Below are 25,347 nucleotides of genomic sequence, written 5' to 3' on the forward strand. Positions count from 1 at the left end.
GCTTCGCAGATCACTTTCATGATACGGTCCGCGCGGCCCTGCCAGAGTAGTTTGGTCGGTCCGTGCCGCCGCCGGAGTCCTATGATCATGGTTCTTAGTGGTTGGACACCGATGGACAAGGAGCTCAAGAGCGGTAACGGCTTGTGATGATCGGAACGTCATCGGCACACCATGGAGCCGCCACCTGTACTACTGTGTGTGTGTGTGTGTGTGTGTGTGTGTGTGTGTGTGTGTGTGTGTGAGCGTGTGTGTGTGTGTGTGTTTGTGTGTGTGTGTGTGTTTGTGTGTGTGTTTGTGTGTGTGTGTGCGTGCGTGTGCGCGTGCGTGCGTGCGCGTGCGTGCGTCGGTGCGTGCGTGTGTGGAACAGCTAGCTACCTTCCTCATTTTCTGATAGGCAAACCTAGGCTACTTCGTTCCGGTGATTTGGCAATGGTCCGGCTTACGCAGTAGGGCCCGTACACAGGAACGAGGCGTATTACGAGACACACATCAGATCGTAGCCCCGGGAACGCTTTCTTTTTTTTTTTATAGTATCTTGAACACCAATGCAATTTCGCATTGATGTCGTACTGCACTCGACCCGCAAACAAATACAAAAACTTCAGAGTCCGTAGCAAACCGGACGTGCGTGTTGTTAACCTCCCTGCCTTTCCTTTCTTCTATTTCTCTCTCTCTCTCTCTCTCTCAGAGTCCGTATAGCCGCAAAAGAAAGTTCCTAAGCTACAACTGATTGCAAGGTGCAAGAGCCCCTGCTAGCCAATCGTGACCTATACCCACGAAAAATATCTAGATGGGCAAGGAGCACTTACCAACTCAACACTCTACAAATTCGGCCCCAGCTTTTTGGCCGTGATGCAAGCATAGAACGTCGTCGTGTCGAGGTAAATACGGCCATATATTTTGTACCTCCGTTACAAGCGACGGCGCGCTAATAAAACACTGTCTATACTTTAGCGCGCAGAAATCATATGAGCGGCTGTTCGTGACCGCCAGCAGCCGCCGCCGCTTCGGCCATCCGGTGCGCCGCCGCAGTCCCGTCGGACAGGTTCCGTGCAACCGAGTCGTTCGAGGCGGCCAGGGCACCACCACCCGCGGAGCCCGAGGCGAGCCTCTCGAGCTGTCGCACCAGGACGGACACGTTCTGGGCGAGGTCTGAGCCGAGGGGCTCGCGGGACAGGCGCCACGTGACCAGGGCCAGCAGCGCTGAGACAAGCCACAGAACGGCGCCCGCCACCAGCAGGCCGCGCGCGAACGGCGGGAAACGCCGCGTCGCCGTCAAAGTCACCTCCGAGAGCGGAGTCTCAGAGACGCTGCGCTGGGCCCCATTGAAGCCTGCGATTAGATAATTCGCATTTTTAAGCATGAAATGTATTTAGATCCCGTTGGCGGCGACGTTTAAGTGACCTTGAGCCGAAAGCCAGAGCCGTTATCCGGGCACTAAAACGAGACCATACCGGCATCGTTGCAAGAGAGAAAAAAAAAACGAGATTACCCGAGCAACCACTCAAAAATTTTTAAAAATGCGGTCTCTGGCCCCCAACCCTTTGTATAGAACCACATCACATACGCTAGTTACTCTCGAAACAAGTTACATAAAATATTGCTTCTGAGTTCTTCGTAATGTTTGTTCACAATATCACTCTAGCTGTAACTTCTAGTACGCTGAAGTTTTATTTGCCATTTCCAATAGCGACGTTCAAAAGGCAGATACAGGGGACCTAAGGCCGCACATTTCCAGCCGACCACTTCGATGCGACAAGAAGAGAAAGTGGCGAAAGGCGCTGAGCGCGCTGCACTGTTGCAAGAAGAAAAGCGGTTGAAGACGGCGTCACCACAGGCAGCAAGAGACGCCGTAGGGTAGCCATTTCATGCTTACATCTACTCTCGATCACGTGAGAGCCAGCAATTCTTTTTTCTTCGTTTGTCAGCTTACATTGGAGGATATATAAGGGTGTCCCAACTATCATGCAGCAAAATTTAAAAATATGGAAAGGCCACGTAGATGGACAGAACCAAGGTAATGTTGTTTGCCGTCGCTTGGAGATACTCAGTATTTTTTGCATTCCACCTAATTAGATAATTAGTCGAAATTAATTATTCAGCTTCTAGAATATTATAGTTACAGGAAAAGTGTCAATGAGAAAATTGTAGAGCAACATGAGAAGATATACCGATACGGTTTCTGGTGCTCAATGCATGCTACATAAAGTGTTGTTTCCGAGCGTGAAAGAATACCGCGAATACACTCAAAATTGCTGCGCGACAGGCCGCTCGAGGCGCTCGACGCCCGGTACCGAAGGCAGATCCCTTGTATTTCAGTGCAGCCTCGATGACAGCGCAGGCCCCTCCACAATCATGCGACCCTCCCTGGCGCCCTGCCCACCCAGTATGTTTCCACTGTGGCATTCGGAGTCACGTATCCCGTTTCTGTCGCCTGCACCAGCAAGATGAACGCCGTGGTTACTCCGCCTATGACGAGAGACTACGCTTACAGATCCGACGCCTACGTTCCTGGACCCTACATATCCTCGTCACGTCGCTCGTCCTCATCTACGCTGTCCCAAGGCATGTCTCGCTCTTCTCGCTCACCCCGTCGTCGTTCTCGGTCACCGTTCCGCCGTACTTCATCGCCCTTGCGTCCTGCCTCCAATTTCCTCGCCAACTATTCGGAAAACTAGAAGCTGCAGTTTTTGGAGGAGAAACTGCTTGTTCGCGAACTGTCCCAATTCCTCCTGCTCGCCCGGCAAATTTACTCGCTGTTTGTGTGGAAGGTGTGTCCGTCGATGCCCTTATAGACAGTGATGCCGCCATCTCTGTTATTCATCGCGAACTATGCTTCCGTCTACGAAAAGTGCAAACTTTTCGTGTATGTCGGCCCGGTGTATGTTGGCCCAGTGTATGTTGGCCCGGCCTTATGTGACGCCAATGGCAGTCCGATTCATCCTACTGGACAGTGTACGGCTCGGGTCCTCATCGACGGAATGTACCATCATTTACTGCTTCCTGTGCTTTCATCGTGCGCTCATCCGATCATCTTAGGCTGGGATTTCTGGTCAGCGGCATCTGCTGTCATTTCGTGCGGACAACCACTCATACTTATTGCGGACACCGAGCTCTCTGAAGGCAGAGCCCTTGTATTTCAATGCAGCCGCGGGAGCTAGTCAGCATCAACCGGACAAACGATGATGATAATTATAAGGATGGGTATATACAAATGAAGACGATGATAACCAACACTGTTAGCGCTCACAATATATATATATATATATATATATATATATATATATATATATATATATATACAGGGTGTTTCAGCGAACACTTTCAAATTTTATTTAAGGTTGCCTGTGGCAGATAGCCCAATTCTAGTTAATGAGCTGGTCTACTCGAAGAGGCGGACATTAATTGCACAGAAAATTGAAATGCATAATCGGCTAATTAACAAAAATTCACTAATTAAGTTTTTAACTAATTACTTGATGGCCCATATTGCAATTAACACATTGTAGCTGTGAAGTTCGCATGGCGCATCCACTTAGAATTAATTCTCAGGATGACACCAGTTTCGAGATATTAATTACCGAACTTTGCGGAGAAATGCATGGGCATTCCAGTTAATTTTGTGCTTCAATGCATAAAGCGACGTTTTGTTAAGAAACTAACTGGAACGCCAACGCATTTCTCCGCAACGTGCGGGAATTAATATCTCGAAACTGGTGCCATCACGAGAATTCGTTCCAAGTGGATTCGCCTTGCGATCTCCACGGCTACAAATTGTAAATTGCAATATGGGCCATCAGGTAATTTGTTAAAAACTTAAGTAGGGAATTTCTGTTAATTATTCGATTATACATATCAGTTTCTGGTGCATGTAATGCCCGCCTCTTCGAGTAGACCAGCTCATGAACTAGAATTGTGCTATCTGCCACAGGCAACCTTTAAGAATTTTTGAAAGTGTTCGCTGAAACACCCTGTATGTATTTTTTCTGGCTGTGCGATTTTCGGATGTCCGCTTAGAATCTGTGTCGGCTTAGATCCGACTAAATACAGTACGTTGTGCTCATGGGGCACTAAAGAGTCTCGGAGGCGACGTGCCCGTTCGCATCATATCCACTAATGACCAAGTGCACGCGTCCTCCACTTAGGTGCTATATAAAGCAAGTGAAGAACAAATTAGGCAATTACCACCCCTTCGGCGTTGCGAAGATTGCTTCTTTAACTTATTAAAGTTCTTATTCTGATTTAAATACTGATTTAAATTGGAACAAGTGGGGACAATATCAAATTACGTGGCAGTTGGCCGTTAACCTCCCTGTTCTAAAGCCGCCTACTTCCGCAATGAATAGCCTCAATCTTTGTTTCGCTCCCTTTGGCTTCGTGTTTCGGCTGTTTCCGAGTCAACTATATAAAGAACGCCGCTGTTGTGCGCAAGGAGAGAGCAGTAGCGGTTTTTTTTTTTTTTTTTTAGTTTCAGGGGCTTTCTTTGAAGCTATACACATACGGCAACGTGTCGCAAGCAACTTTAAATTATTGCTCTACCAACCTTGTATTGACGGCGTTGCGATAAACTTATTGATTGAAGAGCTTATTAAATATTCACTAATCAATCACCACTGAGAACTCAAGCAATATTGACGGCTTGTTCAGTAGTTAGCTAACTATTACCATACAGTTGGCAAGTAGATGTGGGTATGGCTTCGGGCATTACATGCTTGCCATAATTGCTGTTCGAGCACGGGTTAGGTGTTGCCAAATAGGTACAAGGGGTGGATATGGCCCAGCCAGTTTTTGCGGGAAGTTTTTCGGATACCTGACGCGAACGGAGCTCCGTCACCGCAGGTAGGCTGCCTCCGTCGAGCGGGGTCAGCATCCGCTGTTCCTCGTCCGAAGCCGGCGACAGCCGTGCGGGCGACGGCAGGGAGCGTGTGGCGTCCAGCAGCGAAGGAGCGGCCGAGATGAGTCGGGGGCCACCCGGACGGGATGGCGCCGCCTTCTCCTCCTCGGGAGTGTACGGCGCCGAAGGCGGCAGAGCCGAGTCGGACTCGTGGTCCCTGGGGCTGCTCCAGCCGGCCTGCTCCCCGAACGTCTCCGTCGAAGGGTCTGCCGAGAGTCGGTAAACGGTTTAGGACGCAGTCTATAAGAAAAAAAATGTATATATGCAGATTCCAGCGATCATTTTAGAATCTATGTGAAGCTATGTGAAGCTAAGCTTTCGTTAATTAGTCGTTATAAAACTGTTTATCTTCAACAAGTTTTCCAGCGCGGCGATTACGTATCTACCAGGCAAACCCCAAATTTTTAGGACGCTTAAGGGGACACTAAAGGCAAATATCAAGTCGACGTGAAATGTTAAAATACGATCACAGAAACCTCGAAACGGTTGTTTCGTGCCAAGAAAAGAGTTATTTTATGAGAAAATTGCGTCTGAAGCGTCCGCGTACCGTCGAACGCCATTCAAATCGCTCGCCCTCCCGAGCGAGGAGTTGTGACGTCATGGTCTCATAGTGACGTTGTGCCGCCGGTACTGTACCGCCGGTACATTCTAGCCACTGTTCCGCCTGTGAGTACGCCGTCCGCAGACGGCGCTACGGCTTTTTTTGCGGAAAGCGCAGACGCGTGGCCAGAAACAGAGTCAACACAGAGCCGACGGCAGTTAGAAAGCGGAAGGAAAAGCGTGCGCCGAATTGTAAACATGATGATCGCCGACGCTCGTCGCAATGGACCTTGTTGACGACCCTGACAACGGCACACTGCCTCGCGATGCTGGGCTCGATTTCAGCGGTTTAAGCTCCGATTAGCGTGACATGCTGCTGAGGGCTCGGGCTGCCGGCGTCGTTGCGTACTAAGACGGCGGCCTCGACAGCGGCTTTTCCGAGCGCGAAAGCAGCGTGGACTCCAGCAATGCGACGTCGGGCGACGAAGCTGGTCACCGCCCGGACGTGCCGTCGCGCGGATCATTCGGGCATCCCGCGAAGTCCCACGGACGTGCCATTCTCTCTTGCTTGAAATTTCAGGTGCGAGTTTAGCGAGCCAGTAACACCAGCGCAGCACTACGCGATAACGGAACTACTGCGCCCAAAAGCTATTTTTTAAAGAAACTAATAGAAGTAGACAAGTAGTATTTTCTTCCGTCTTGTAATCCAACGAAATGACCTTATTCGTCGGAGTGGTTGAGTACTAGTGATATAATTTTTTTGAGGAGTGCCTTCGCCATTGGGTAAGTACCTGAATGTCCCTGGGACGTCTCTTATCGTGTCCTGCCTTTACCTCAATTTCTCGATTACTAAAGCTCTGTTCATCTTATATTGACGCCCTAGACGTTCTAGAGCATTACTCTATCACTTTAGCTTGACTTTTACTTGCCTTTAGTGTCCCTTTAAGCTTCGCCTTGAAGAGTGGAGTGCGATAGCATTCAAAGATCCCTGAATGCTTGTCAGGCTTCCCGGTAACTGCAGCTTTTTTTCTCCACCTTCGCCTCTGCGCACCACTGCCGTTTTACGCTGCCGAGGAGACGAGCGCCATCTGGATGGGGTTTTTTCAAGTAACCTACCCGGGCGCGCCGCTCTTGGTATGGTAGAAATGCTGGAAAAGGGGCTTGTGTTTGAATTTCCTCGGAACAAAATTATGTTTTCTCGTACATTCAAATTGCAATCCGATGCTATCATGTCTGTAGGTGGTGATTAAGTGGTACTTTATGATTTTTCTGACGGATTTTGCCTTGAGAAATTCAATTACGCCTCTGCGCCACGCGGAGGGCCTGTGTGGTCGGGGTGGTTCGGAATGATTTTCTCAGCCTTGGACGCCACACGCCGGATTTTCCGCGACGCGGAAAATTAACGCTGTCGCGTTAAAAATGCCGCGGACAACTCCCACCACGCGACCCGCGGGTTCCACGTGACCGTGGATTACACAGTCTCCGGGTTCGGCCCGTTTTTCCTGGTGCCACCTCCGGAAGCAGCCTATAGTTTAGTCATACTATTGCACTATCTCCAGGAGAGACTCACTTTAGTATAGGCACGAAGCTGACCGAGCAGACGCACCACACCACGGGGAGGAAGAGAAGTAACTATTGGCTTGAAAGTGTCAATTTGCAGTAGGGAGGACATTTGGGAACCTAAACCGAGCCGCTCACCAGCACATATGTAAAGGTGCTACAGATGGCTTTATAAACCAATTCGTTGTTTGTGTTTGTTGTCTTGGGTAAGGCTATTCGGCAAGACGCAGTCAGCAAAGCCCGGAAGGGGTCGCCAAAAAAAATTCTGGGAGACCAATCCGAACGTTAATGTGATTAGGATTAAAGCAATTTAACGACACACCGTATTGCCAGCTTCGAAATGCGCCATGTATGCTGTCTGTATGCAGCACGGGCTCCTCTATCGCCCTTCTTTGTACACGCTGCGCCATCTCGCGCCGCCGCCGCGAAGTCTGCGCATGGCGCGCGTGCGAATGCATATTCATACAAGGCTATTTGAACATAATCTGACGCTTGTTCAATTCCGTACAGCATAGGAGAAATTTTAAAGCATTATTTTTTTTTCGCATTGAAGAGTGGCAGTTACCCAGTGACATAAGTTGGCCCTATGGTAGGCTTTGAACCTCCCTCAGCACAGCAGCCCGATGAGGCTATGCACTACACGGGGACCCAAGTCTGTGTGGGCCGAAAAAAAAGCATTGATAGATAGATAGATAGATAGATAGATAGATAGATAGATAGATAGATAGATAGATAGATAGATAGATAGATAGATAGATAGATAGATAGATAGATAGATAGATAGATAGATAGATAGATACCATAAAGTACATGAAGTTTTTTAAGAATGGAAATCGCGTTAAAACGCTTCGCTGTGAATGTCGCACTTACAAAGCCGGTACAACGGAACCTCGAGAGCGTCGTCCTGGGAAGCCGGTTGGATCCACTCAGCGGTCGTGTCCATCGCTGGCGTCACGTTCTCGTTGGGAACAACGAGCTGACTCGTGCCAGGGTCACTCGCATCCTCCGTCGCCGCGCTGATCACGTTACCCATCACAGTACGAGCGAACAGGATCCGTGTACCATTCTTCTTCTTCTTCAAAGCTACTTCGTCACCTTGACACGCGGCACAATCAGTCAGGACAACCACAGTCACAATTTCACGCGAACGCCAATACAATTGAAATCTGAAGAAAGTCACTTGAAGATAATCGCACGCTGCATAAAATTATCGGATGATTAAAATCCTCATCGTTTCCTACTTTTAAATAATCCCTCAAATCTTTCCTGTAAGATTATTCTTTGTTCGTTCGTCCGATGTTTCTAGTCGCTTCGGCTATTTTTGTTCCTTACTATTGCATTGATTAATTTAGATTTTCTTTTAATCATTTATATTGTAGACTAGTACATCGTGTTATTTCTTTTAAGAGTTGCTCAAGCTGTTTACGATTGTTCAATTGAATGATTTTTCTTGGATGCTTGTGTAACTTTTTGGGGGGCTGGTATCGAAAGTACCACTACAATCTCCGATGCAACAACAGTTATTTGATTTCAAGGACGACTGCAAAAAAATGAAGACCGAGAGCGCGAGTGGGCATAGAAAAAAATGGCTGCAGCTTAGCTCAGCTAACCCTGGGTTTGCAAAGCGAAAGCTTGGTTTAGCCTGGCCAAATCTTGGTTTCCCTTGGTTAACCTTTGATTTAGCTGTAATTATTATACTTAGGTATACACTCATCGTTAAGCCAGGTATGACGGCTGTGCCTAGGTCGGTGGCTAGACATGACTGTGATTATGCTTGGGTAGACGTATCGTTAGCCACCCGTTTTGCGAGCCGAACGGCTCGCTCTTCCTCAGTCTCCGACGCTAGCTTCGCCCGCTTGGCATTCCAGACCCTCTCCAGTGAAGCAGTTCGCCGGGCGATATCCGCGGGGTGGTCAGACGCCGCTTGCCGATGACGGCTCAAAGCCTCTCGCGCAACGCTCAGAGAAGATGGTGGTGGCTTTCCGCTCACCGGATGCAACACAGGCCGAAGAGGTGGCCATCGCTTTGGCCGCCTCTCACCCCACCTCAAGGGTCATCATCACGGATTCGTGCTACGCCTGTTCCCGATACCTCAATGGTACCATAGCCCCTCTGGCCACCCACCTTCTTCAGGCGGCCTCATGGCGCTTTCACCCTCACTCCATCCGCATCGTCTGGTCTCCTGGCCACGCAGGTCACCTCGGTAACGAAGCGGCGCATGCCGCTGCCTGCCTCTCTCCCTCCCGTGCCGTTACCACCTCCAACTCTGCGTCTCCCCCAGGCACCTCAGCTCTTACGCAGTACCGTGCAATTCTGGATCATTATCGCACCTCGCGCCGCCTTTCCCCAGACCCTGCTCGGGGCCTCTCTAAAGCGGATGAGAGACTTCTGAGACGCTTGCAAAGTAACACCTTCTTGTGTCCTGCGGCCACTCAACACTTCATGCCGGGTATATATGCACGGCTACTGGGAGCATTGTTGGGTCCTAGCCGACATCTATCACATGATGGCAGTATGCCCCTCCATACCCCTTCCTTTTTCACCCCCCTTCCCCTTGCCCACAAGAGAGGCTTGGGAGGAGTTCCTGCTTGGCTGCTCTACCCTGGAGGCTCAATGCTCCTTGGTGGCCCGCGCCCGAGCGGCGATCATCGCCAGTGGACTTCCGGAATAGGGAGACCGCCCAAGTACTTTTCTAGTGCAACTCTCTGTACTTTTCTGAATAAATGTTTTCTACCGCCACCAGAGAGGACGGGCCGGCCTCGCTGCCATCCATGGCCAAGTTCGCACTGACTAGGGGAGCGCGGCGCTCCTCTTAGCCAGGCGTGCGGTGAGTCACGTGGTCAGGCGGCGACCCAGCTGCGGAGAGGGCATGCGCAAGCCGCCGCCGGCGGCGGCGGCGGAGCTCGGCGCGGCGAGTCACGTGATGCGTGGCCAAGATTACGGCGAAACTCGGCTCGACTAGGTTAGTAAAGCTTTCGCTTTAAAATGGAACTCATAGATGTGGCCGATGGTGCAAAAATTCTGGAGTGGTAATGCTGCTTCGAAAGTGAAGCCAGGCTGCCGCCATCTTACTCAGGGCACGAAGAGTTATCAGGGACTAGTGGAATATAGGAAACGCCTTCTTTTCGCCTCCTTCATGTTTAAGGTGGCTCATTTCGCTGTAAAGATCCTATTGAATGTATGCCTTTGTTTCACTGGTTTTAGGAGGAAACCTGAATGCCGTGGCACATTTTTTAGAGTTCTTGATATCAACACTCAGCCAAAACCAATATATTAGTTAGAAACATAAGACCTTTCATTTTACAATTACCCTATCGTTTACATTCGCAAAACGAAAGCACTGAAGGTGTGCTCGGACTGCAGCCTACGCGGCACTCTTTCATAGGTGAAGTCAGGAGAAGCGCTGAACAGTAGCGAGCGCTGCTACTCCAGCATTTTTGTAGCGTTAGCTACACTGGCCTAGCCAAGCCCGTTTCGCACGGCACATCAAGAGCCGTGCTGCGCATGCGCAAGGATCAGTGATGTCACACGGCTTGCGCACCGGAGCCACCGGAGCCGGCACCTCTCGCGCACTCCGCCGCGCGCGACTCACCGCCGCCGGTCTGCGCATTCCAGAGGAGTGACGTCGTAGCCGTGGTAGACGCACTGGCGCAGGCGCGCGCTCGCTGTGCAGTCGCCGTCTGACACTGCGCCGGAGCCGCTGCGCTTCTGACTGGCGTTTGCCAGTGTGGTATAGCCATGGAGAAGGAGAGCGCAAATGCTGCTCAACAGCGCAGACGAACGGAGAAGCTTGACTCATCGGATCCCGAAGTAGTTGCCTGGCAATTAGCGGTTGAGCGTAGGAGACAACCAGGAAAGCTAAGAATAATCAGCTGAACCTTTGCTAACGCTACGTATATCCTGGCATAGCCGAGCTAAGCCACTGCACGTTTTTTTTTTTAAATCTCCTTGGTGCAAACAGAATGCCTCATTTGTATCATATTTCGATTGAGGGCAGAAGCGCTGCTTGCTCTAGCTCATTAAATCGCTGATTGTGTGCTCGAAATTATTCTTATACCACAGAAAAGCCCACAAAATTTGCTTTTCACGTATAATTACAATCTTTCTTATTTAGATATCTGCCAGGTACATCTATTTCCTAATTATTATAAACGTTATACCTCACACACATTTATCTTTTACTTTAGATTTTTCTCTCTCCCTCTACTCTTTAACCTTTCACCACCGCTCTCTTCCTCATCACAACCACTCTCTCTCTCTCTTCTTGGCCAATCCTCTGTAGTGGGTGAGCGCCACAAGTGAGGATCAAGCAAGCAAGCCTCTTTTCTCTGAGCATTTCATTCTTTCCGGCCTTGGCTAAGGCGTAAACGTGGAACGGTGCGGCTCCAAAATATCCGTCCGACATTTCAAATGTGATTGGGCAGTCATGTATGTCATTAAGTCATGGTACTCGCGCTGTTAAACTAAATAAATCGATACAAAGGCTCTCCCGCCGTTGCAGCACAAGAGAAAGAAAATGCGGGAAAAAATATATCCCGGTCAGACGTACTGAGCTTTCTAACATTCCTACACATTTCTTTTTTTTTTCATTTTTATATTGAACTACCTGGTTCTTGGCCAATCCCCCACGGCAGGTACGTCCCACTAATATCTAGGTACGCAATTCCGGATGAGCAGTGAAGTAAGGGGGCATAAGTGTCCTTTACTTCAGCGCAAATGCACAGGTAAAAAAAAAAGCTTAACAAAAGTGAACGGAATCACATAAACAAAACAAAACGCCGCTTAATCCAGCGAAGTCTTTGTTCATTGTTGCGATTGCTGGTGAGGGCAAAAGAAGTCCCCGCCTAAAAAGTCCTATACACCCGCGAACACCATATCTGAAGCCGTCAGCACTTCCCCGCCGATATATCTACATAGGCATCTACATCTACTGTGCGAACTGATGCCTATGTGAATCACTTTTAAGGGAAATATACTGGCTATCCAACGTTGTTTGAGGGTTGTGCGAAGTCCTTTAACAGATGGACTAACGTGTTTGCGTAAGGCGAGCAATAGTGTGTGGGTTGCGAGCGTGCGTGTGGCGACATCATCAACGGGACGAAGGCAACAACGACGATGGCATTGCGACTGATTTCATGCACTCTGGTGAAGGAAAGGAACACCTAGTGCATGCGTAGAGATAGGTGTCCCGAGTAAATAAGTGGGAAATGTTGGGCCGATTCTGAAGACGGTGCAGTGTGACACAGCGTTTCGAACGGCTAGCTGGCACGACGGAAGGATAGCGAACAACATTTATGAGCCATTTGTCGCTATGCGACGTGAGGCATATCAGGTCGTAATCAAATTACGTGCATGAACGATTGCTACGCTCGGCTTTCAATTTTAAAACCTCGGTGTTCTTTCAAAAAACAACTTTATGTACAGTTAGGTGTCATGTCACCATGAAGTCCACAGCATCACTATTGACTTGGTTTCTGCGAACAACGATGTATGTACCAGAAAAATTCTCGCCTCAACACTGCAATTTCTCAAGTGATTATTTGGAGCTCTTCAGTTCGCGGGTGCGCAATTCCGGATGAGCAGTGAAGTAAGGGGGCATGAGTGTCATTTACTTCAGCGCAAATGCACAGGTAAAGAAAAAAGCTTAACAAAAGTGAACGGAATCACATAAACAAAACAAAACGCCGCTTAATCCAGCGAAGTCTTTGTTCATTTTTGCGATTGCTGGTGAGGGCAAAAGAAGTCCCTGCCTAAAAAGTCCTACACCCGCGAACACCGTATCTGAAGCCGTGAGCACTTCACCGCCGATATATCAGGCACCGAATCGCTCCACGTACAGCCGCCAGGCCAAGGACTGGCGCATGGCATCACCGTAAACGAGCATGTGGTCGTCGTACACGAGTACCTCGTCCGGCGACATCTCGGAGTCTTCCACGTAGCTGTGCACGCTAACGAGCCGCGGGTCCACGACGCGCGCACTCGCCGACTTGAGCAGGCTGAACCCTCCGCGCGCGCCCATCTGCACCACGTCCGCGACCTTGACGAGCGCACGCGACGTCATGCCAGGCGGATCGGCGTGGGAGCTCCTCAAAACCTTCGACTGGCAGGTCATGGTCGACTCGTTCCCGACGAACACAGGACGGGGACCCACGAAGGAGTACCTCAGGAAGGTCATGGCTCCGACGTCTCGGTTGCGTTGGATGAACCTCTTCAAAGTGGTGTCTTGCCGAGGAACGACGAAGTCCCAAGGGGTCACTGCGAGTGCGTACTCGACAGAAGACGTCACGAGGTCGTAGAGGCAGCTCGTCACGGCTGCGTCGTCCTCTTGTGCCGTGTCCAGATGTACGCGCAGCTTGTCCTTGGTGTTCGTGGTCTCCCTGTACTTTCGCTGCAGCGCGAAAAGGTAGTTGAGGCCGGCGCCGGGACGTCTGGCGTAAAAAATGTATCGGGTGGTGCCAACCGCGTCGTAAAAAGCGAAAAACTCGGCGAGTATCCTAGGATTCGGGCCTGCGACGTCCTGGTCTCCGACTGTGACGCACAGAGCGATGGTGCCGAATCGCTTCGGGACTCGTTCCACTTGGCGAGGCACGATCCAGCCGCCGCCGTCTGTGCCCATGTAAACTAGGGACACCTGATGGGGCAACGAACCGTTTCTGCGAGGGCGGCAGGTGACGAGCAAGGGTTCAAAACCTCCCCGGTGTCCTACGGGAGACCACGACGCGCGCACTGGATCGCCCGTTTCTGAGGAGTCTTCTGCAATGAACGAGGCAGTTTCCGGGAAAACGGTTGTGAATTTCCTTGGTGGGGGCGGAATCGAACGAACGCCATATATATATTCACTACAGGGTGTCCCAACTATCGTGCACTAAGATTTAAAAATAAGCAAATGTCACGTAGCTAGACGGAACCAAGGTAACTTTGTTTGCCGTCGCTTGGAGATACTGAGATTATTTTTTTTCTTTCTGCCTAATTACATAATTAGTCTTAATTGATCAATTCCTCAAATATTATAGTTAGGTGAAAATTGTCAATGAGAAAATTGTAGAGCAACATGAAAAACTCTCGATACAGCTTTCTGTTGCTTAAAACGCGCTACATAAAAGTAGTTCTAGCGTGAAAGAAGCCCGCGAACACACGCAAAGTGCCTCGAGCGGCCTGTCGCGCGACAAAATTGCGTGTATTCGCGGGCATCTTTCCCACCCTGAGAAACACTTTTATGTAGCACATATTGAGCAACACACAGCTGTATCGGGAGTTTTTCATGTTGCTCTACAATTTTCTTATTGACACTTTTCGTGTAGTTATAATACTTGAGAAGTTTATTAATTAATTAAGACTAATTATGTAATCAGGCGGAATGCAAAAAAATCATCCGAGTATCTCCAAGCGACGGCAACAACATTACCTTGGTTCATGCAGTCCACCCAAGTAACACAGAACGTAGCGTAAACGTTGCCTGATTGTAACAAATGTCAGGCAACGTTAAACAGCCAACCTCAACGTTGAATGTACGTTGCCAGCTGTACGTTCAAGTGATGTCATAAATAATTGTCACAGCAACGTCCTGACACCCACGTTGTGTCAACGTTGCGTGTAAACATCAATTTAACGTGTAAATGGTATCAATGTAGCAACGTTACAAAACAGCACGTTCCCAGAACGTTGCCGGATGTCACCAATATTGACATTAATGTGATGCCAGGCTGCTGTAGCATTTCGCATGTATACGTTCATGCAACTATAAGATATTGTAATTTTCAACTGAACATTCATCTTTATCATACAGTGAGGTATGGAGATGTATAGTGGTTATGCAGTAATTAATATCTTCTAAGGAACACCATGTTAAATTATGTTTATTATGCTTCTCCACAGATAAGATCTGCTACAAATTATATCAAATGGCAGAAGCATTCACATGGAAAAAATGCTAATTGTTGCAACGGTTCACCTATAGTAGACAAAGTTACGCATAAAAGTATTCCCTTCTTCCACACCAAATGCACAAGACTTTGTGACTGCTTGCACGCCACATGCCCCTAAAAGTGGAAACATTAAGCAAGGGCCATCATGAATAGGCACAAGCCCCATGATACGAGCTGCATAAAAATGACGAACACATGCACACTGCACAGTGGATACACACAGATCATATCTACTTGTCCATATAAAAAACAGTGCATTTTTTTCAGTTCAAGTATAGTTTACATCATAGAAACGGCACTAGAGCAAAGGACTATAAGCCACCAATAGGGCTGCAAACACACCGTACACCAGCGCACATTTGTTTCACACACCACACAGGACACATGCACGCAGCAGACATGTTTTTTTTAGGAGGAATCTTCGCGAGCCGCACGATAAACACAGAAGGTACGGACGACAGGAGTAAAACCCGCGCACATTCAACACACCGACACGAAAGGAAATGCGGACGATACGGGTGTAACCTGCGCCACACGAGCTATCAACCCTCGTGGATTTGATCCTTTCCACCTGAAACAGTTACAACGCACACGAAAACATCGAACACTGCACATCTGTACCTCCGATATCGTGTCAACAATTCCTGAGGCAACAATTCATGTTCACGACATCAGAAAGTTATCTAAAACTAAGTGACGGCGTAGGAAAAGTAGGCAGCATCGCTAAACGTCATGGATTGGCTTCGAGACAGCTTCGAGACAGCCCAAACCGTTCAAATCAGGCCACAGCGACGGCTTGATAAGGATAATCGAAGCTGATCTCGAAGGCCATGCTTATGCTGGCTGCAGATGGCGGAAGCAATTCAAAGGTAAAATACGTTTTAGAATTTCTTTCTACGCCAAACTATAGTGTAAAATATAGATTGTTCTACAGTTATTTTGTCTCGCAACATCTATACGTAGTTGTGTGTAACCCGGCACAAAATTTTAGTATGCGAGTGTACTGGTTAATATTTTTGTCATCACAGAGGCCACAACATTCTCACAAGTATGCAGGTGGCGCTATTGTTTTTCCTCCGTGTTCTGTGATGGCGGTCGTATGTGCGGGGTGCTACGAGCGTCGCGTTTGCTTGATCGTGTGTTTTTGTGTTTGCTGTTATGAAGTAGGTCGCAGTTAGCGTGCACAGAAGTGCCTGAAGATACCTTGTGTCACGCTGCAAACTCGCCGTATGCGTGGCGCGCCAGGCAAATGTGGCCCAACGATTTTATGCCGTGGAGTGCGGTCTCTTTGTTCTCGTTCTGGAAAGTTGGGTGGACGTCGCAAAGAATGTGTGTTAGCGCGCCTCAGCTCGTCCACTACGCAGCGGCATGTATGCGGGGAGTAACATCGTCGACGCAGCACCGGCAACTTGGAGAGTGCTTCGCGACCGCGTCGTACCATTCAAAAGGTAAGTAATCGTGCTGGCTAACTACGCGCGTGTTGTGTGAGCTTCTCGTGTGTGCATAGCGTGCGCGAGCGTATGAAATAGAAGTCCCGCGACAACAGTGATACCTGTGCTGATGCTTGCTGAACGCTGGTTGTCAGCGCTTAGTTACGCAAGTTTATTGCTTCGATGCGAAATTGAAAATCTTGATAAACGTTTTCTTCCGATGAGAAATATAACGTTCGAAAATAATCGTGTTCATCATGTGCGTGCGGCGCGTGAGCTCCCGCTTTTCTCCTGAAGTTGCATAATGACTCATTTGCCTCTTTACCGATTCTTATAGCAATGACGTTTCCTTGCTTACATGGCAAGGAAACTTGTTTCATATCTACTTGTCCAAGGAAACTTGTTTCATATCTACTTGTCCAAGGAAACTTGTTTCCTTGCCATGTTTCCTTGCCTCAACGTTGTAAATAATATCTGCTTACGAAGTTTTCGGTTTACGGCAGCTTTAGAGAAAAAAAATTTAAGCAATCACAGCTTGCTACTAGTCCAACTTACTTTTTAAGACAAGATGTTTTGACATACCTTATACGTAACTAAACATGACAGGGGAAAGTTAAACTGAGTCATGAAAAAAAAATGAATTGTTTTGTAAACAAACATTTCTTTGCTATGTGCTGCTGCGTGTCAATAATTTTACTGTGATCAAAGGGTCCCCATTATCAAGACATTCATCAGTGACTTCTACTTTTTGCTCTGTTGCCACCCTGCAATAATGCAAACATTGTTTTTGTGACTATATTTAGATGCTCCATGCATGTCTAGACAATTTGACAGCTTTATAAAGCTGTGTGCCACTGCTATAAGTTAACACAGAACTTATTTTATAGTGGCGAGGCTGTGACCCATAACAGTGCCTACATAACGGAGGAGCCACCAGACCCCTTGGCTATGCCTGCCGTAGTGCAACGTATAATCTGGATGGTCGGGTCAGGTATGTATGTAGTGTACGTGTTCCAAAAAGTAGCATCTTGGTATCATTTGTGGATAAGTTAATCGACATTAGTCAACACAGCTTACTAAATAGGCCAAATATTTATGCAACTTGCTGTTTATTTGTGTTCATAGCTGTTATGCACACCTTATTGTGTTCTATATAAAAGTAGACCTAACATGTCCTGATGTTAAGTATTTTTTCTTGCATCAATCGCTTGGCTGCAAGTTACATTTTAATTTTGCTTAGTACACACTATTTATTACTTTTCATTTTGGTTTTCTTGTTTTGAAACTGTTTCCTATGCTGTAGGATTTTATTTCCGAATTTTTAGTGTTTACACTACACTCTTGTGCAGCTTCTGCGCATATAAGAATTCAAAGTGTAATGGGCCAGATATGTCATAGGTGTAAGCACACAGTGTGCTTACCATTGTTTAACATTCATATTCACGATTATTTCTGTCTTGTTCCAAGAATAACTGCCACTGGAAAATACACATTTGATGAGCTCAAACTTCTTGAAATGATACATTAAGGCCAGTATTCACTGTGCTGCAGTTACTACAGTTCTGAAGTGTTTTCTAGTAAGCCTGCTTTTTTCTCTCCCATTTTTTAATATTCTTGGCAAGCTATCCCCATTCATGCAAGTAGGCATTGTAGGAGTTGCGAGTCTATGTCCAGTTACATTATTTTTCTCTTTTTTTCAAGTCAATACAGCATAGAACACATAGCTAACTGGTAGGTAGTTCATTGTATTGATGCTCTATTATTAAAAAAGCACACTATTTCGCACATGTCTGCTTGCTCTTGCCATGTTTGCTGGTTATTGCAATGTTGCTCGTCAAATGAATTTGATTTCAACTACACCATACAGAACAGTCTTATTGGCTTTAGTGTAATTTTAATAGTGACAATCAACCAACAAGCCCTAATTCTACAGCTGTCAAGAAGTATTTCTAATACTTTGGGGTCCCTTTCCATATTTTCTGTTTCATCCTGTGTATTTGGTCAGCACAGTGGGCATTCGGTCTATTCATTCTGCTTGGCGCTGCTCAGGTCAGAATATGTTCAACCTGCAAGTCCAAATTATAATGATATGTGTACGACTTCATTTACTGGCTGGATGAATTGAAAAAGCATTATATCTGATTCTAAGAGTATTTTTGTCAAAAATACCAGTGTCTAGAATAAGCATCATATGCACTGCAACTCTTATAGTTTTAAGTTAGGTAGGCAAATATCTATAGGTATGTATACTTGTGCATATACTTTCTACATATTGGCTAGTGTTTTAGCTACACGAAACGGCCTATGTTGTCACTACTCTCAAGTCAAATTTATGGTTGATGCGCCACTTGTTTTTGTTGTGCACTTACACTTCTGTGGTGTCATAAGCACTGTAGATGCCTGACAGCTGAAGTATTGCAGCAGTAGACAGTTTTAGTTTAGCGTACGCTATGTCATTGCGTACGATATAAAATAGTGGGTCATCACTGCGCATGTGCAGAACGCTATCCGACCTCTAGCGTATGCATGCTATTTCTCAGATTTAGCATTACCGTCTGTGCGTGGTTTGCGTAGTTTACGTTAAACATGGCGGTGGTCCCCGCTGCCCACTTCGAATTGAATTTGGCGTGGCTTTTGCAGAATTCGCTTCGTTCGTAGAAAATGACTGTGTAAGCAACTTTCGCTTACCGTCAGGCCGCTTTGACAACAGTGTAATATGGTTAACCTTGTGGAGTTTTCGAGATCGCTTCTCATTTCGAACGACACGAAGCCTAACGAGGGAAACTGACATATATCAGCGCCACCTGTCAGTGAAGTCGAGAGATAGGTGCGACGATGGCATATGGCCTCTGAGATCGGAAGATCTCGCAGGCCAACTAAAACTAATAAATGTGTGCTGTTTAGCGTACGCTGTACTATAGCGTATAGGCGTACGCTATTAGTTGCATATGCTATACTAAAACTGTCTAGTGTTGAAGCTAACTGGCACTTACTATTGCTACAGTATGCCAACAGATACCTATCACCGTATTTGTGCATTTTCTAAGAACCAGCCGTGTTTGCTAGGTGAAATTTGTAGTGTACGTATGAGTTTGCCGGTCAGTTCATGTAACTTTTCAGGATAGAATTTACATGGGGAGGAAAAGGGTACCATACAACATGACTGCTGCTAACTGACCATTTATTTTGATGGAAGGATTAAAAATAGCAACACTGGATGTGTGCTTATGTTGTGCACAATTTCGTTCAGAGGGAAGGCGTAAGTTGTAATATAAAGGCATAAAATCACAATAAATGATATTTGTGTAAAAAGGAAAGTAAATATGGGCGCAGACTAACTTCAATCACTTGTCATCTAGAAAGGACGCCTTTTATTTCATGAATTGATCATGGGGTCTGGCTCGCATGTCTTGTTTATGTGGTATGCCTCACTGATCTCTCGTGTCAATTTTTCACCGTAGGTGAAAACAGATGATCTTAATTCAGCCTGAAGTCCTATCGCGGCAATGCACGGCCAAACTGGATGAGCAAGCTGGTCTCTTGAGTGAAATATGGGAACTTATTTGGCACATTTAGTTACCGGCCAGTCTGCTCTGTGTACATTTGACCAGTTGTGAAAAAAATACAGTGAGCTGCCTCTCATACACACTAGACAAATTTGGTGGTATCTTTAACCAAGCAAACCTCCCTTGCCTGCTCGCCTTTCTGAATTCACTTGTGAACTGTCGTGCATATCCTGCCTACTTTATTTTTCGCTGGAAATGTGCGTGCATAGCAGTCCACATGAGAATTGAGGCTTGCTGAGGTAAAGATGCAACCCAATTTGTCTTGTGTTCGTCAGGGGTAGCATAGTCTGTTCCTTTGATCATGTATATATTCAGTCAAATGTACATGGGGCAGACTGGCTGGTGCCTCAACATGTGCCCAGGAGAGCACCATAATTCACTCAAGGGAGAAATATGTTCGTGCCACTTGACAATGCACTGACACGACTGGTGCTGCGCGCCAAATTTCGATTGTTCCTCTATGGCAACCAATTGACCATCAAAATCAGTGACGAATACCACATTAAGGAAATGGGACATGTGTCAGTTGTAGAGATACAAGCTATACTTTGGCTACCACTAATTGCTGAGAGGGTGATTAGAGACAGTTACTAGGAGAGCTCTTCATCTGGTTGGCTGGCACAAACTGTACCTGTTTCTGCACTGCAAAAAGCTGAAAGACTCTACTTGGGCTCACTGAAACTGCTCTTTAAAATAAATTTGAAACAGGGTAAGCTATATAATTTTGTGTGCAGCCCCCACACTAATGCCACTGGACGTACCTGCCATTTCCGGTTACATTTATCGCACGGTTAGACATATTTCTTTTTGCTACCAGCACTTATTGACATAAAACCGATGGCCTATTGCACAAGCAATAAAAGCACATCAAAACGCTTGGAGTAATGTGAAATTTAGGTAGGTTCATGTAAACAAAGCAAATTAATTGCTTTAATAAGAAAGTTGTGCAGACTGGGTAGGAATAGAACCTGGAGTGTGAAAGGAGCACGCTTCCCTTACGCCACGGCAGCTCTTTGGTTCTGGCTGACTTAAGGTGTGCCTAGTGCGTGTCACACTGTGCACGTCACATTGCAGCCATTTGGTTGACTAAAGGTGCTTTCACGTTCCCACACGCAAGCTGTCTTAATGTGTCTCTGCCATCTTTTATTGCAGGTACACCTAGGAAATGTTGTATACATTGGCAACGATAACTGGGGCCTGCTCCAGTGCCATCGCCGGGATTCCCTGTTCTGCAAAGAACTGACATAACTGATGTGGGGAGCCCTGGCGCTCGGTGTAGGAGTATCACAGGGGCTCCTTGTCGATGCTTGAAGGACGGCAATGCTGTTGAGAAGCCGACATTGAGCCCCGATAAATTGGAAGCTGTGGGTAGTAAGTATCATTCACATTTTTTCAAGTTTTTGTAATGTTTGTAACAATGCATGTATTGCACCGAAATGATTAACTTTTCAGATGCATTTGATGCATATCTTTCGAAATGTGGTACCCCTGAGGAGAAAAAAATCATCTTCTCATGCTTGGTTTTGGCCGAGCGGTTGAATCGAGTGACAAAGTTTTTCGCGTTTAGGTAGCCTAAGAAGAAACAAAAGCAGAATTAACAAACCAGCTTATTTGTGGCTACTCATGAGTTGCATTTCTTTGTTTAAAAGTGCCTGTGAAGTGGCGCTAACCTACTTATCAGGTCCAGAATTTTCGATTAACACCGCTTCCAAAAGCTCGCGTTCTAATTTGGTTTTTTCAAGGCCAGAACTTCCGTATTCGTCATCCGCGGATAGCAACGGCAACTTTTGCAGTGTAGAGCAATATTCAACCCTTCTCCCGATATGCAACACCTGTAGCGTAGTTGTAGCTGGTCGTTCAGGCACTGAATTGCTGTGCAGATGTAGGCAACAACACAAGAGTTAAGACGAGAGACATGCGGCAACTCTTTAACAAAAAGCTTTATTTTTGCTAGCCCATGTTTATAGCTGTCAGTCACTGCATTGCACATGCGCAATTCGCACCCTTAGGAAGAAAGTAAACTGTCTGACAAGTGTACAGAAGGTGTGCTGATACACACAGAGCCAAGTCGCGAAATCTTTTCAGCCTCAATTATTTTACGTGTTAGTTGATCACCGCTTCTGCTGGAAACGGTACACTGAGCAAACGACGGTTCACAGTCACGCGAACTGCAATGACATTCAAGCCTACTGTCACGCACATTTTTCTTGACATTGTATGAGTGTTCTCTCAGCCGGTGATTGATGCAGTGTCCCATTTGACCTATATACTGTTTACCACAAGGGGGATACAATAAACCACATTGCTAACACAGGTGACAAACGGAATTTGGTGTTTTGTTGCATATGTGTGGCGTGCTGTGACATTGCCTTTGATTACACAACTTTAGAATGATATGCAATTTTCTTGATATTGTGAGAGCTTATGAATGTAGGGTATGACGGCCAGTTTTATGTCTGTCAGATGCAGTGACCACATGACCTCTACTCTGAAAAGCGCATGCACCGAGTGGTTGCCATGTGATCACTCCAGTATCTGACTGACTTAAAGTGGCTGTCATACCATACATTCATAAGCTGTCTCACAATATCGTGAAAACTGCAGATCGTTCCAAAGTTAAAGTTGTCTTCTTTGCACCTCAGAAGCTTATAAAGTTGTGTAATCAAAGGAAATGTTTCAGGGCAGCACACAAGTGTAACAAAAAGCACAAAAATCCGTTCGTCACCTATGTTAGCAACATGAATTACTGTACCCCTCTTTCTTGTGGTAAACAGTACATAGGCCAAACAGGACGCTGTATCAATGACCAGCTGAGAGAACACTCTATAATGTCAAGAAAAACGTGCATGACAGTTGGCTTGCATGTTGTTGCAGTTCATGTGCCAGTGAACCATTGTTTGCTCGGTGTACTGTTGTCAGCAGTAGCGGTGATCAACTAACACGTGAAATTATTGAAGCTGAAAAGATTGCGCGACTTGGCTCTATGTGTGTCAGCATCTGTACACTTATCAGACAGAGTTGACCTACCTAAGGGTGTGAATTGCGCGTGTGCAATGTGATGAGTGACGGCTATAAACATGGGTCGCTGAAAATAAAGCTTTTTGTTGGAAGTCAGCACACGTCTATTGTCTCGTCTTTTCTGTCGTCAATATCTGTGCTGCAATTCACCAATATGTTGTACCAACAAGTCAAATTTATCACTCACTCATTGGAACTTTCTTTCATCACGAATGAAATGTGGTTTTGGTACCGTGGTAGAGCATTCACATCATTTGTTAATTTTTGTTTTCTTCAAAGACTGAACTGGATGTAACAAGCAGCCGTGGCATTGCAAGGAAGCTTTATGTTAAAGGAATATATTGATACTAACGTCTTAACTGCTTAGCACAATAAAGGAAGTTGTGGGTATTGTTTATTGTGCTTTCCTTGCTCTTGTGTCCAAACTTATAGCTATAATGGTTAGGTTTTACTGAAATTTGCTTTTTGATGTTTTGCATTATTCTCCTGTGTAAAGTCACTATTGTTTGTTTCACAGTTATGCGAAGCTTAAGTTGTTTGTAAGCATTTTTATAGCCTGTTTTCACAGTAAACATGGCTTACTTCAGTGTTTCAGATGGCACTTTATAGTTTGATGTAATTGATGTCTCTGCAGGTTACCGCATTATTGACTTGGAAACCAGTGAGGTCTGGATGCAAGTGAAGCTACCGAGGGAGGCATGTGTGCATCACTTGTGCTGCTGGCCATCCTCTGCAAAAGTGATGGCTGGCAGTCAGTGCTTGGATGACTTTCTGTTACTCTACGCCTTGGGCTGTGTTGACTACTTCACACTTGCTGCCATGTCTGCAAGCTTAGGCAAAAAGACCGGCTGGATGCTTGGCAGGAGATAGTATCCAACCGCAGTGTTACTGTGTTGTGTTGTACATTACAAAGTGATGGAGGACAGTATTTGTGCTGTTATTAAGAAGTATAAATTGTGTTCTGCCATTGAAATAAGGGAACTCGACACAAAGCAAAAGATTTCGAAGTCTGACCTACATGGGAAAGCAAAATATATTGTGTTGTAGTTGTAGCTGTTAGTAGAGTCTTAATATGCGATAGAAGACCTTGATGTTTAATAGAAAATATATTTAAGTGTGTTATCAGTGTGTTATCAGTGTTTAAGTTACTGTTATGTGTCATTTGTTTGCCAGGATGATGTAAGCAGACAGTAAATAAATGCATGGTTTGAGATTATAACCAGGTTTGTCTATGGCATTCACTATTATTTAAGGTGGACCAATGCATATTCATGGGTGCATATTCAACCACCACATTCCTCCTGCACAAACAATTCCTACATACTAGCGTTTGGTCTTAGCAGCTGATGTTGGCTATTATACAATTTCTTGAAAGCACATGCAGCTACCGACACATGATTTTTAGAGCAGTAAGTCGGAAGCAAAGACTGATTTTTTTCTGTGGTCTAAGCTTAAATGATATGTTTAAGGAAAGGAACATTTGTGGAATATATTTACTTTCCTGCTGCGAGAACCTTTATACGAGAACCTCTGCACATTGGACGTGCATGCTGCTTCTCTTGCTGTTATAGCCAAAATGAAAAATTGTTCTTATGAACCACTTCGCAGCTTTGCATTGTGCACTTTTACTTGCAGTTAGCATTTATATGCTGTGCTATGGACAACAGCAAGACAAGTCAGGCAAACCACCATGTGAAACACTTTAAAGATTCTGCTTAGGGCGCGTTGGTACTATATATAGTGCAAGACAGATGAGCTGCCCGTACAGCAGCGCTGTCAGCATTACACGGCTGACAGCACCGCAAACCCTTAAATTTATATTTGTTTGACAGATAATGCATTCTAGTAGTTTTCATGTCGTATATGCATGAAAATGTAAACAAGAACTGGTGAAAACAGCATTATTTTACGTGTATAGTGTACCTTACCACAAGGTAAGGTACACAGATATCTTGGTAAGCTACACAAGATATATACGTAATAAACGCTGTTTTTCACTAATTCTTGTTTCACATTTTCATGCATATGCAACATGAAAACTACTAGAGTAAATTATCTGTCAAGCAAATATAAATTTAAGGGTTTGCGGTGCTGTCAGCCGTGTCATGCTGACAGCACTGCTGTTATGCATGTCTACAAATATTCTGCAATGTCAGTTGAGTGTTGCTTGAACGTCACATACGTACGTTGCCTGAAAGCTCAAGTGACAAAGGCAACATCCACATTACGTTGCCAGGAAGTTCTGTTAACGTTATGTTAACGTCGTGAATGTGCTGCTCAACGCTGCCACAACGTTACGACCCAACGTTGTGTGGCGATCAAAAAAGAGGACATTAGCAGCATGTAGGCAACGTTATACGCCGACATTTGTGCACATTCAGAGAACGTTATGGCAACATTTTGCGTTACTTGGG

General features: G+C 46.1%; 2 long non-coding RNA genes across 2 annotated transcripts; one reads left to right on the top strand and one right to left on the bottom strand.

The window, feature by feature from the left end:
- Positions 1-14,830: 14,830 nt before the first annotated feature.
- On the bottom strand, positions 14,831-17,342 carry LOC125943975 (uncharacterized). The gene is made up of 2 exons (XR_007466036.1): positions 17,252-17,342; positions 14,831-16,380 (listed from the first exon to the last, which is right to left on the bottom strand). It is a non-coding gene; the product is annotated as an uncharacterized LOC125943975 (long non-coding RNA).
- Positions 16,231-25,341, top strand: LOC125943973 (uncharacterized). Its single transcript, XR_007466034.1, has 3 exons — positions 16,231-16,367; positions 17,237-21,286; positions 23,568-25,341. It is a non-coding gene; the product is annotated as an uncharacterized LOC125943973 (long non-coding RNA).
- Positions 25,342-25,347: the final 6 nt, after the last annotated feature.

Source organism: Dermacentor silvarum, chromosome 3 (genome assembly GCF_013339745.2).
Source record: "Dermacentor silvarum isolate Dsil-2018 chromosome 3, BIME_Dsil_1.4, whole genome shotgun sequence".
Taxonomy (NCBI): Eukaryota; Metazoa; Arthropoda; class Arachnida; order Ixodida; family Ixodidae; genus Dermacentor; species Dermacentor silvarum.